The sequence below is a fragment of the Urtica dioica genome, chromosome 7 (assembly GCF_054948205.1).
Source record: "Urtica dioica subsp. dioica isolate 48M chromosome 7, U.dioica_male_clone48M_v1_H2, whole genome shotgun sequence".
NCBI classification, from domain to species: domain Eukaryota; kingdom Viridiplantae; phylum Streptophyta; class Magnoliopsida; order Rosales; family Urticaceae; genus Urtica; species Urtica dioica.
Genome location: NC_142762.1, coordinates 3,793,460 through 3,803,974, shown reverse-complemented (window position 1 = coordinate 3,803,974; position 10,515 = coordinate 3,793,460).

The following is a 10,515-nucleotide window of genomic DNA, read 5'->3' as shown; positions in this document are numbered from 1 at the left end:
TGGAGGATACGAATACTTCGTTACCTTCACCGATGATTACTCACGATATGGTTTTGTCTATTTGCTAAAACACAAATCCGAGACCTTTAACGTATTTAAGGTCTTTAGGGCTTTAGTGGAAAAGCAAACTGGCAAAGTGATCAAAACCCTTCGATCTGATCGAGGTGGTGAGTATATGTCTGGAGAGTTTGATGACTTTCTTAAAGAAGAAGGTATCGCTTCTCAGCTTACCGCACGTGGCACACCTCAACAAAACGGAGTGTCATAGAGAAGGAACCGAACTCTTATGGAGATGGTTTGATCAATGATGAGTTATTCATCACTCCCTCTTTCCTTTTAGGGATATGCCCTCGAAACAGCCGCCTATATTATGAACCAAGTTCCGTCCAAAACGGTTGCTGGTACTCCTTATGAACGATGGACTGGCCGTAAAGTGAATCTTGGCCGCATCAAAATTTGGGGTTGTCCTGCACACGTGCTAAGGCAGAAGACTAGCAAGTTGGCTAGTAGGTCAAAATTGTGTCTGTTCATTGGATATCCAAAGGAAACCAAAGGTTTCACATTCTATAGTCCCGAGGACAATAAGACTTTCGTTAGTACGAATGCTCGTTTCCTTGAGGAGGACTTTATGAAGGATGCAAAACCTAGAAGCAAAATTGTGCTTGAAGAAAAGTTGGGTGAGGAAGCTTCTACCTCATCTGTAAGAACTGTTCTTACCCCAACTGAAACACAACCTAACTCATCAGAATCTCGTCAAGTAGTACTTCGACGTAGTGGGAGGGCTACTCAAAAGCCTGACAGGTATGGAGACTCTCTCGTAGCCTTCTCTGACATGGATGATCCTGTTTCCTATAGCCAAGCAATGGCTTGTTCTGAATCAAACCTTTGGCTTGACGCCATGAAAGTTGAAATGCACTCGATGTATGTCAACAAAGTCTGGAAACTTGTAGACCTTCCTGAAGGGATTAAACTCGTACGGTGTAAGTGGATATACAAGAAGAAAAGGGGTCCGGATGGGAACGTGGAGACGCTCAAAGCACGACTTATGGCGAAGGGTTATACCCAACAAGAAGGGATTGACTATGAAGAAACCTTCTCGCCAATCGCGATGCTTAAATCCACCCGCATACTTCAATCCATAGCTGCAGCTCTCGACTATGAGATCTGGCAAATGGATGTCAAGACAGCCTTCCTGAATGGAAATCTTGACGAGCGCATTTACATGGCTCAACCAGACGGTTTCGTGGGAAAAGGTCAAGAGACCAAGGTTTGTGAGTTACTTAAGTCCATTTATGGACTAAAGCAAGCATCTAGGTCATGGAATATTAGATTCGATGAAACTGTGAAAAGCTTCGGCTTTGAATAGTCAATAGATGAGCCTTGTGTTTACAAGCTAATACACAAAGGCAAAGTTGTGTTTCTGGTGCTATTTGTCGATGATATACTACTCATTGATAATGACGTGGGTAAGTTATCTGAGGTTAAGGTCTGGCTAGAAAAGCAATTCGATATGAAGGATCTAGGAGAAGCCGTGTACATTCTGGTGATCCAAATCTTTCGAGATAGGAAAAACCGGACCCTGTCGCTCTCTCAAGCATCTTATATTGATAAGGTGATGGATCGCTTCTCGATGCAAGACTCCAAGAAGGGCCAAACACCCTTTAGGCATGGAGTCTCACTCTCTAAGGACCAGTCTCCCAAGACTGTACAAGAGATTGAAGACATGAGGAAGATTCCTTACGCCTCTGCCGTAGGAAGCCTCATGTATGCTATGCTTTGCACTAGACCTGACATCTGTTTCGCCGTTGGCGTAGTTAGTCGTTTCCAATCCAACCCTGGACCCGAGCACTGGATTGCTGTTAAGCATGTTCTTAAGTATCTTCGAAGAACTAGGAACTTGATGCTTACATACTCAGGTACTGACCTGACTATGACGGGATATACCGACTTCGATCTTCAAGCGGATAAGGAATCCAGGAAATCCACTTCGGGATCTGTGTTCATCCTTAATGGTGGAGCTGTTGTGTGGAGGAGTATTAAGCAATCTTGCATTGCTGACTCCACAATGGAAACAGAATATGTGGCTGCTTGTGAAGCATCCAAATAGGCTGTATGGCGTAGAAAATTCTCTAAGTATTTGGAAGTTGTTCCAAACGTTGACAAGCCCATGACCCTTTTTTGTGATAATAGTGGGGCTGTCGCTAACTCAAAGGAACCTAGAAGCCATAAGCGCTCTAAGCATATTGAGAGGAAATACCATTTGATTCGAGAGATCGTGCAGCGCGGAGACGTGGAAGTGAAGAAGATCTAACCAGTGGACAACCTAGAAGATCTCACGAAGACTCTTGCTTCTAATTGCTTATTCATTAATAAAAGTTGAAATGTTCATTCAATCTTCCTTGTCTGAAGCTTTATGATAAAATCTTAGTCTATTAGTCCATAAACAAGCTTAACAACTTATGAAGAGACAAATGTAGATTTGCATGATCAAACTCTTCGTAGTTTGCTTAAAGCGATATATTCACAATCTAAGGGTGAAAGGACTATTGACCTCAGTACGATTGTTAGGAGAATCTATGATGTCTGGTTATGGGGCATTGAGAGTTGGAGACTCTATAGTTCTTCTAGGTATCTTCCGAAGGTACTGAATTGACCAGTGCACTTCTAGAGACAAAATAAGAACAAACCATTTAACCTTTTATGTGTCGAAGTCACTACGTATGAATTGCATCGTGCTTACCTTAATCCTAAAATGAGACATGCCATTTCACACCTTACGTATTCTCATTTGAGAAAGTCAGAGTTCGGACTCACTATGTGATTCTTAACAAGGCCTATTGGTGAAATACTAAGTTGTGAGAATGTCATGAGTAACTTTGTGAAGTTCTGAAATGCAATGTATATCACCTCATGCTTTGTTCCTTGGAATGTGAATAAAGGAACTGGCCAGTGTCCAAATTGAGTCCTGACTCTTTTGGATGAAACAATGTGACTTGTTAGCTCCTTGTCGATACATTGTTTCTAACTTATTCACAAGGGACAAAGGAGTTGAGGAAATAACAGCTAGAAGGGTAAAATGGTAATTTTGTAAATCCCGACTAGCTGATGATATTCATGAAGGGTAAACATAGATAATATTAAGTGGATCCGCTCATCATAATTTGGTTGAACTCTTGAGTAGAAAATAAATTCATTTGAACCGAGAGATTTTCAGTGTCAACTCTTTAGTGGAGTCAGTTGACATTAAGCTAGACTTGGAAAAGGTTTGTGAACTTTTGAGTCCAAGTATTTAGCTCAAGCTTTGTTCATTTGGATCCATGAGGTCACTATATGAATCACATCGAGTAGGAATAGTTAAACTGGAAGCTAAGTCAAAACAAGAACGAAAATTGTCAAAACGGTATTTTTGTCTTTTGAGACATAGGATGAAATGAATGTCAATAAATTTTTTGACATGGTCATTTGATGACTCAATAATACTCGGCCATGACTTGATCATTGGGCCTTGTGCATTAATTTCATTTGATAAGAATTTTATTGAAAATTCTTAATGGGCCTTTTTCATGTTGTCATGAACAAATGGAAAAGCTTCTAGAAGCCCTTTCTAGAAGGCCATAGGCGCCCAAATACCCAAGAGAAAGAGAGAATATTTTGTGCATAAATGTATCAAGATACTTGCTAAAAGAAAAAGGGGAAACAAATTTTCCCACACATGCATAGGGAATTTCGGGCAAGTAGAGTCAAAGGGAAGCTAAATAAAAGAGGAAACAAATACAAGGATATCTTGGATCCTCTTTGGCCGTGTGAAATAGGGAGAAGAAAAGGAAATTGGCTCATGAATATGTGATATTATATAGAAGAGGAAACTACCTTATTGAAGGTGAGACCTCTCCTATAAATAGGAGTCTCATTCTCCACATTTCATTCATCCCAAGTTCTAGAGATTTGAGAGCTTCTCTCTCTAGCCTGGCCGATCCTCTCTCTCTCTCTCTCTATTCAATTTCGTTTTATTGTTTTGGCACCTAGGTCCTCATTTGACCTAGTTTTTAGCTCTGTGACTTCTAGACTCATTTTTAAGTCGTAGTGTTTAAAAGTGCCCACTCACTAATTCCTTTTTCTTAAGTGATTTAGTGATAGAAACTTTCGTGGTTGCTCGAGTTAACGAGGAAAGGAAGAGAGATGTGCTGCGAGGGAGACGAACGTTGCAACCTTTTTCCAAAAGCTTCTCAACCTTCAAGCTTCTAAAAAGGTTAGTAATCTTTTATGCTCATATTAGTTTTTTATTTACATGTGCTTGCTCTTTATCTAGGTTAGTAAAAACTGTTTTACTTGTAAAAGAAAATTTTTAAAATTCCGCCGCTTACCGAAGCGTTAAACTTTTTCTTATACGCTAGATCAATTCCTACAATTCTTCCCATCAATCTCAGATCCTAGGATTTCCATTTTATTCAGAAAACTAATGATTAGTATCATAAAGTCTCCAACATGAGTCCTAGCCTTCATATGACAGTTCATAAACTGTCGGACTGCTTGTTGCCTTGCTTTACGCCTTTGCCCTCCAAACATCTCATGGAGATTGTTGAGCATGTCGGCGGCAGTCTCAAAGTCACGATGTTGTTGTTGCAACACATTGTTCATTGATGCTAAGATATAGCACCTCACAATCTCATCGGAGCAGAGCCAGGCCGCTAAGCCGTCTTTGTCCACTTGAGTCGAATCATCATTCGTCAGAGGAGGACACGGGGTCGTGAGTACCCAATTTTGCTTGTTAAAGGTAGGTATTATGTCGAGGTTATGTTTCCAATTAACTTAGTTTTCGTTTTCGTGTTTGTTCGAGGAAAGGATGAAAGAGAGAGAGTTGGGAGACATTTTGCCTATAAAAGTTGAAACAAGTTTATGATTAGTCTTTGGTTTATGATTTAAGTTTTAATGAAGACTTTATAAAATCCAAAGGTGTTATAAACCAAACGATAATTTACTCCCTCAAGAGAAGGCCGCAAAAAATCTCCATTTATAAGTAAATGACACATCATTAATGCTTATCCAAGATGTCAATACACCAATTTTGACTAGCCACCTTTTAAATTGGTTTGATCACTCACATCCTTTCGCAGAGCCTCAAGGGAGGATTACTAGGGATTGAGCCTAAGTGTGCAACCAACCAGTTAGTCCAAAAGGTGAACTTTGAAAAACAATCCCCCAAGGGGAGGCCTTGTCATCATCGTCTCACTCTCGGACGTAGCTCATTGAGCAATGATCGAAGCAAAAATGCCTTGGAGTACTCCCATTTAAGAGAGGGTCGCAAGAGCAGCTCTTACTCCCACGTTAATTGCTTCTTTCATTAGTGTTGGGGATCGTGGGTTACAAACAACAAATATAACCCTCGCACTTAGTTTTTGGAGTTGGTACATCGACTCTTATAAGTTCGGTAACGGATTTCGTAGTTACAGAGCGACAGAGCGGACAACTAGAAAAGAATCCTAGATCTTCATGTTCAGAGCAGTGTTAGTGCATAAAGGCACAAGGGACATACTCGGATCTTTTCCTATTTTCTATTTCGGGAAAGTGCATGAGGGAAGTGTGAACTTCAACTCACTCGAACACTTGAAAGTTTTAGATTACACATCTTTTTATTTTTCGGCTTGTCTACAAGGAGACCTCCCACTCAAATTTTCAAGAGCATATAGATTTTGAACATATGTGATATAGATATAGTTTTGAAAACATTTTGAAAACTTATTTGATTTGGATGACGAAATATTTTCAAGTTTGAAAATGAAAACGGTTTTTCAAAATTCAAACTAGTTTTGTGAAATTCAATTTCAAGTTAAATTTTCAAAAATCAAAACATTTTAATCTTACACATCATGTTTATAATCTTATGAAAAAAAAATTTGCTCAAGAAAACTTTCTCATTAGAGTTTTATAACTCATGGTAGTGGGGCTGAAAATCCGGATTTCTAAAAACCTGGACTTTCGGAACAGCCACGCACCGCGGAGTAAAATCGCCATAACTGGCGGCTCCGATGTCCTTTTGACCCAAAACCCATTGCATTGGAAAGAGGACAGACAGACCTTTAATTTGATACAAGAATAATTAAATTTAGATTTCTGAGGAGAGAGTTATACCACTTTTACTGCGGGTTTTACTCCAGCTCAAAGAAAAAGAAATAATTAAAGTTCGGTCTTTTTAGGTGCGAAAAAGAATCGAGTGTAACGGAACGTTTTAGGGAGTTGTTAAAGCTTTTATTTGTGTTTTATTAGAAAGGTAATAACATGGTATAAAAGAAATAACAACAAGCATAAAACGATTCAAGTAAAAAAAAAGAAACTAGTAAGACAAGAAAACTAGTCACAAAATTTTACTCGAAATTTTCTCAAACTTTTAAAACACGTTTTTCAATATATAAAATTAAAAACTTTTAGAACTGATTCTAATGTGTTTTAAAAACATCCCAAACTTATAGAAAATCAACATGATTTTTAATTTAAAGGCAAAAGCAATAAATTAAAAAAAAATCTAAGATAACAATTCTAACTTGTCACAAAATTAGTAAACTTTCGAAAACGATTTTCAAGCTCATAATTTTAAATACATGTACATGCATATCTTTGACCATAGCTCTGATACCATTTGTTTGAATTGATCTAGGGTTTAAGAAAAAGTTTAACGCTTCGGTAAGCAGCGGAATTTTAAAAATTTTCTTTTTCGAGTAAAACAGTTTTTACTAACCTAGACAAAGAGCAAGCACATGTAAATAAAAACTAATATGAGCATAAAAGATGACTAACCTTTTAGAAGCTTGAACGTTGAGAAGCTTTTGGAAAAGGTTGCAACGTTCGTCTCCCCTCGCAGCACGTCTCTCTTCCTTCCTCGGCAACTCGAGCAACCACAAAAGTTTCTATCACTAAATCACTCGAGAGAAAAGGAATTAGTGTGTGGGCACTTTTAAACACTACGACTTAAGAACGAGTCTTGAAGTCAAAGTGCTAAACACTAAGTCAAATGAGGACCTAGGTGCCAAAACAATAAAATGAAATTGAATAGAGAGAGAGAGAAGATGAGTCGGCCAGAAGGTCTAGAGAGAGAGTCTCTCAATCTCTAACTTAAGTGGAATGAATGAAATGAGAGGAAGGGTTGGCCTTGGAAAGAAGTAGTTTCCTATTATTTTCCAAGCCTTTATGAGCAATCCCTTATTGCCCATTCCTCCAAAGTAGGCGCCCACCTCATGCAAATCCCCAAGGGATTAGTTTCCTCTTTTGTTTCTCTCTTGGTTGCCTTGGCCGAAATTCCCTATGCATGCATGAGAAATTTGTTTCCTCTTTTTATTTTGGCAGGTATCTTGATAAATTTTTGCACAAAATATTCTCTCTTTCTTTAGGGTAGTGGGCGCCCAAGTGGCTTTCTAGAAGGGGCTTCTAGAAGCTTCTTCATTTGTTCATGACAACATGAAAAAGGCCCATTAAGAATTTTCAATAAAATTCTTATGAAATGAAATTAATCCACAAGGCCCAATAAAACTAATATTGGCCGAGTGATGTATGTCATCAAATCACCATGTCAAAAAATTTATTGACATTCATTTCATCATATGTCTCAAAAGACAAAAATACCCTTTTGACAATTTTAATAAAACTTGTCTCGTTTTTGTTTTGACTTAGATTCTAGTTTAACTATTCCTACTCGATGTGATTCGTGACAGTGACCTCATGGATCCAAATGAACAAAGCTTGAGCTAAACACTTGGACTAAAAAATTCACAAACCTTTTCCAACTTTAGCTTAATGTCAACTGACTCCACTAAAGAGTTGACACTGAAAATCTCTCGGTTCAAATGAATTTATTTTCTACTCAAGAATTCAACCTAATTATGATGAGAGGATCCACTGAATATTATCTATGTTTACCCTTCATGAATATCATCAGCTAGTCGCGATTTACGAAATTACCATTTTACCCTTCTAGCTGTTATTTCCTCAACTCCTTTGTTGCTTGTGAATAAGTTAGAAACAATGTATTGACGAGGAGCTAACAAGTCACATTGTTTAATCCAAAAGAGTCAGGACTCAATTTGGACACTGGCTAGTTCATTTATTCACACTCCAAGATACAAAGCATGAGGTGACATACATTGCATTTAAGCAATCTTGTACATGAATTCCATATCTATGAGAACTTCACACAGTTACGTATGACATTCTCACAACTTAGTATTTCACCAATAGGCCTTGTTCGGAATCACATAGTGAGTCCGAACTCTGACTTTCTCAAATGAGAATACGTAAGCTGTGAAATGGCATGTCTCATTTCAGGATTAAGGTAACACGATGCAATTCATACGTAGTGACTTCGAGACATAAGAGGATAAATGGTGTTGTCGCTCGTTTTCGGACAACTATTTAGGAGCCCAAAGTGGTTAGACCCAAGGCCGGACCAAGTGGTCTCACTTCGGCTCGAGCCTGTCAGACTTGGTATCCCAAGTCGTCCCTTAGCTGTGAATACCCCTTGAGTTCGTCCAAGTACCTGAAAAGGAAGAAAGAACAGGTGAACTAGGAAGGGGAAACAGAGGGGGTGCCTCTGTTTACCTCTCCGACGCTCAACATTAGTAGGATTGAGGTGGAGTATAGAGGTTTTAGAGGTGGTGAGAGGCCAAAGATGAGCGGAACGAGTGAAGTACGAGTTCGACAGCGTTTCGGGACTCAAAATTGGATTACCTTTGGGAGAGGGCGGACCTATCTATTTATAGGCAACCAAGGGGTGTTTGGGGAACCCCTTGGCCGAGTGAGTTCATTGGGTCGGCCATTGGCCGGCTGAAGGGTTGGGCCGGCCAATGGACGAGTGAGGAGTCTTGGCCGGATGAAGGTTCACTCGGCCATTGGCCGAGTGAACTGCTGGAAGGTTCACTCGGCCAATGGCCGAGTGAACTGTATGGCCGGCTGAAGGTTCACTCGGCCATTGGCCGAGTGAGGGGGCTTAACCTTCGGCCGGCCATTGACCGGCTGACCCTTGGGCCGGCCATTGGCCGGCTGAGCATATGGCCGGCTGCACCTTGGGTTGGCCATTGGGTTGGGCCGGCCAATGGCTGAGGCAAGGTTTTGCCGCCCGAGGCCTTGTGCCGGTCGCGTGGGTCGAAGTGATGCCTTTGGCCTTGCCGGTCCGAGACGGGCCGACAACAAGTTTGTTCTTATCTTGTCTCTAGAAGCGCACTGGTCAATTCAGTACCTTCGGAAGATACCTAGAAGTCTCCAACTCTCAATGCCTCATAACCAGACATCATAGATTCTTCTAACAATCGTACTGAGGTCAATAGTCCTTTGACCCTTAGATTGCGAATATATCGTGTTAAGCAAACTACGAAGAGTTTGTTCATGCAAATCTCCATTTGTCTCTTCGTAAGTTGTTAAGTTTGTTTATGGACTAAAGACTAGTGTTTTATCATGAAGCTTCAAACAGACAAGGAAGAATGAATGAACGTTTCAACTTTTTATTAATGAATAAGCAATTACAAGCAAGAGTCTTCGTGAGACTTTATTACATCAAATGTATAAAATAAAGATTACAACTCTTCTTGTGGGCACCATTGACAACATGTATGGGGTCGTCGAGGAGAATTCATCGCCTTTCACGGCTCAGATATTTGCCGAGGTATGCACGGGAAATTTCAAACTCCCGAACCTTGCTCCATATGATGGGAAAACGGATCTCGCTTACCATATCCAGCATTATGAAACCTGGATGACGATGCAGGGTGTCGCTCCCGACGCCATGTGCCAAGCTTTTAGTCTTACCCTCGCCGGACCCGGCTTCGAGTGGTTCAAGAACTTAAGGCCGGGAAGCATCCGATCGTTCAGAAGGACATGTTCCTAGCACGCTTCGCTACATCTATGGTCCAAAAGAAGACCAAGATGTACCTGTGGTCAATCAGGCAAGAGTGTGGTGAGTCTCTTAGACGATACCTCGCCCGATTCACTGAAGAATCGAATAACATCGACCGCTTTGACAACAAAGAGGCAATCACTGCCATCATTGAAGGCTTGCGCACAAGTGACTTCTGTTGTCGCACGAAAATGAACAACTATTTAAAACCTCGGGTGGTTCGATCCAAGGCCGGACCAAGTGATCGCACCCGGGCCAAGAGTGTGAACTCGAAAGTCTCGAGCTAGGCTTTCTCCGATCAACCCGCCTCTCGGGAGAGGTAGGGGGTGAGGAGAAGGAGTGACCGTGCCTTGGGTGTCGGCTGCCTACGTACCCGTGTGTGGGATCAGGTCAGAATTTAGTTCAGGCGTATAGGACGCAATATGAGGCGTGGGACCTTGGTGGAGAAGCGTGCTCGACGAAGGAGACGGGACGCGAGGGGTCCTCGGCGGCGTCTCAGAACCTCGGAGATCGCGTACACGTCTAGTGTGTTAGACGCGCGAGGGGAACTCTAGTCGAGAACCCTAGGGGCGTGCTTGAGCACCGGGGGGCGTTCGGTCAGAGGGAGCAACGTCCGGGAAGTCCTCGTGAGCGCTTCA